This window comes from Vicia villosa, linkage group LG7 (assembly GCF_029867415.1).
Source record: "Vicia villosa cultivar HV-30 ecotype Madison, WI linkage group LG7, Vvil1.0, whole genome shotgun sequence".
Lineage (NCBI taxonomy): Eukaryota > Viridiplantae > Streptophyta > Magnoliopsida > Fabales > Fabaceae > Vicia > Vicia villosa.
Genome location: NC_081186.1, coordinates 131,596,677 through 131,600,692, shown reverse-complemented (window position 1 = coordinate 131,600,692; position 4,016 = coordinate 131,596,677).

The following is a 4,016-nucleotide window of genomic DNA, read 5'->3' as shown; positions in this document are numbered from 1 at the left end:
GACATGTGCGCTAAAAAATTCTGATTTTTAACTTATGTACTCGGTCACTCAAGGAAGGGCAGGATAGACTTTTCGTATGAAAATATTTGCTGTGAGGTATTTAGTCACTGTTTGGAAAGAAGAAAAGGACTTTTTGACGGTCGAAGAACGTGAAAATAGAGATTGAGAGCATTAGGGCTTGGAGCGAAGAAATCTTCAAGAGCATCCGCGATTGAAGATCAACCCCGACTCAACCAATTGTAATGCTTTCATCTTTAATCATTGTTATCTTGATAATTGCCATGAGTAACTAAACTCTAAACTTGTTAGGATTGATGTCCCTGAATCATGTGATGTAATGACTATAATTTACCGTTAATTTGCGGATTATCTTTATGAAATTCAGTTTATGATTAAAAGTGATTATTGCTTCTTTATATTGGAAAATATATGTGATGATATACGGTTAAGGTTTTGTTGGAAAACTACCTCAACGCTTTTTTAATCATAACGTTATAACTATGAATCACTTAGGAATAAGGATTAATGTGTAGCGACCTAATTATCCGGGCTATGTTCTTTTTAGAATCTTGAGGTAAAACTATCTTGTTAAGGCATTGAAAGAGGGTTTTAATCTCAAGAAGTTTTCACTAAGGAATTAGGGAAAATCAATGTTTGGTGTCGGTATTGAGAATTTCTAAAGTTAATCTGTTAAGTGGTGATTATTTCATTGCAGAGCGATTCATACATCAGTCCTGACTTGTGTCCCCATATTTTCATTGAATCAAACTATTTTAACTCTTTCGTATTGCATAAGTTGTTATTTAAATTAAACATAAAAACCAAATACCCCGATGACTTTTTATTCAATTGCACAGTTCTGAAACATATAATTCCTACGCAGTCCGCGAGTTCGATACTTGGGAATTTACTCTCTTATTACTACATCGGTAAACAAATAGTACACTTGCTATTTTACCGGTCAAGTTTTTGGCGCCGTTGCCGGGGACTGCCAAATTATACGTTTTAGAATAGTGCAACGGAAAAGTTCGGGGAGGGGGATCGAACACTTTGACACGAAGTAATTATCAAGTGTGGAAGCATCAGTTGTGTTGTGGAGAATAAGAAAGATTCATAGGTGCCTGCTTGTTTTTCTCGTCCATCACTTGAGGACAAGTAATGAGCTAAGTTTGGGGTTGTGATCGGCCACCAATTTCATCTTGTTTCTATGTTCTAATCAATGGAAAGACATTTCATCCGGTGGTATTTTAAGTCATTTTAGTCTGGTTATTATTAGTTTTTGCTTAGTTTTATGTTTGAGTTTGTTGTGTGATCTTTGCTAGTTTTTATTGTTTTTCCTCTTGCTTTTGATCTTGTACTGGTAGTGTTTAAGTATTACAGGAACAGGGCATATTTCAAGTCAAGGAAAGGTGATTTTTGGCAAGCCAGAGGTCTGACACGGCCACCCGTGTCCCATGACACGGCCGTGTCAGACATGCTGAAGAGGAAAAAGTTGAAAAGCTTGGAAGCATCAAGTCAGGGGTCTGACACGGCCACCCGTGTCCCATGACACGGCCGTGTCAGACATGTGCGCTAAAAAATTCTGATTTTTAACTTATGTACTCGGTCACTCAAGGAAGGGCAGGATAGACTTTTCGTATGAGAATATTTGCTGTGAGGTATTTAGTCACTGTTTGGAAGGAAGAAAAGGACTTTTTGACGGTCGAAGAACGTGAAAATAGAGATTGAGAGCATTAGGGCTTGGAGCGAAGAAATCTTCAAGAGCATCCGCGATTGAAGATCAACCCCGACTCAACCAATTGTAATGCTTTCATCTTTAATCATTGTTATCTTGATAATTGCCATGAGTAACTAAACTCTAAACTTGTTAGGATTGATGTCCCTGAATCATGTGATGTAATGACTATAATTTACCGTTAATTTGCGGATTATCTTTATGAAATTCAGTTTATGATTAAAAGTGCTTATTGCTTCTTTATATTGGAAAATATATGTGATGATATACGGTTAAGGTTTTGTTGGAAAACTACCTCAACGCTTTTTTAATCATAACGTTATAACTATGAATCACTTAGGAATAAGGATTAATGTGTAGCGACCTAATTATCCGGGCTATGTTCTTTTTAGAATCTTGAGGTAAAACTATCTTGTTAAGGCATTGAAAGAGGGTTTTAATCTCAAGAAGTTTTCACTAAGGAATTAGGGAAAATCAATGTTTGGTGTCGGTATTGAGAATTTCTAAAGTTAATCTGTTAAGTGGTGATTATTTCATTGCAGAGCGATTCATACATCAGTCCTGACTTGTGTCCCCATATTTTCATTGAATCAAACTATTTTAACTCTTTCGTATTGCATAAGTTGTTATTTAAATTAAACATAAAAACCAAATACCCCGATGACTTTTTATTCAATTGCACAGTTCTGAAACATATAATTCCTACGCAGTCCGCGAGTTCGATACTTGGGAATTTACTCTCTTATTACTACATCGGTAAACAAATAGTACACTTGCTATTTTACCGGTCAAGTTTTTGGCGCCGTTGCCTGACTTGATGCTTCCAAGCTTTATTGTTTTTCCTCTTGCTTTTGATCTTGTACTGGTAGTGTTTAAGTATTACAGGAACAGGGCATATTTCAAGTCAAGGAAAGGTGATTTTTGGCAAGCCAGAGGTCTGACACGGCCACCCGTGTCCCATGACACGGCCGTGTCAGACATGCTGAAGAGGAAAAAGTTGAAAAGCTTGGAAGCATCAAGTCAGGGGTCTGACACGGCCACCCGTGTCCCATGACACGGCCGTGTCAGACATGTGCGCTAAAAAATTCTGATTTTTAACTTATGTACTCGGTCACTCAAGGAAGGGCAGGATAGACTTTTCGTATGAGAATATTTGCTGTGAGGTATTTAGTCACTGTTTGGAAAGAAGAAAAGGACTTTTTGACGGTCGAAGAACGTGAAAATAGAGATTGAGAGCATTAGGGCTTGGAGCGAAGAAATCTTCAAGAGCATCCGCGATTGAAGATCAACCCCGACTCAACCAATTGTAATGCTTTCATCTTTAATCATTGTTATCTTGATAATTGCCATGAGTAACTAAACTCTAAACTTGTTAGGATTGATGTCCCTGAATCATGTGATGTAATGACTATAATTTACCGTTAATTTGCGGATTATCTTTATGAAATTCAGTTTATGATTAAAAGTGCTTATTGCTTCTTTATATTGGAAAATATATGTGATGATATACGGTTAAGGTTTTGTTGGAAAACTACCTCAACGCTTTTTTAATCATAACGTTATAACTATGAATCACTTAGGAATAAGGATTAATGTGTAGCGACCTAATTATCCGGGCTATGTTCTTTTTAGAATCTTGAGGTAAAACTATCTTGTTAAGGCCTTGAAAGAGGGTTTTAATCTCAAGAAGTTTTCACTAAGGAATTAGGGAAAATCAATGTTTGGTGTCGGTATTGAGAATTTCTAAAGTTAATCTGTTAAGTGGTGATTATTTCATTGCAGAGCGATTCATACATCAGTCCTGACTTGTGTCCCCATATTTTCATTGAATCAAACTATTTTAACTCTTTCGTATTGCATAAGTTGTTATTTAAATTAAACATAAAAACCAAATACCCCGATGACTTTTTATTCAATTGCACAGTTCTGAAACATATAATTCCTACGCAGTCCGCGAGTTCGATACTTGGGAATTTACTCTCTTATTACTACATCGGTAAACAAATAGTACACTTGCTATTTTACCGGTCAAGTTTTTGGCGCCGTTGCCGGGGACTGCCAAATTATACGTTTTAGAATAGTGCAACGGAAAAGTTCGGGGAGGGGGATCGAACACTTTGACACGAAGTAATTATCAAGTGTGGAAGCATCAGTTGTGTTGTGGAGAATAAGAAAGATTCATAGGTGCCCGCTTGTTTTTCTCGTACATCACTTGAGGACAAGTAATGAGCTAAGTTTGGGGTTGTGATCGGCCACCAATTTCATCTTGTTTCTATGTTCT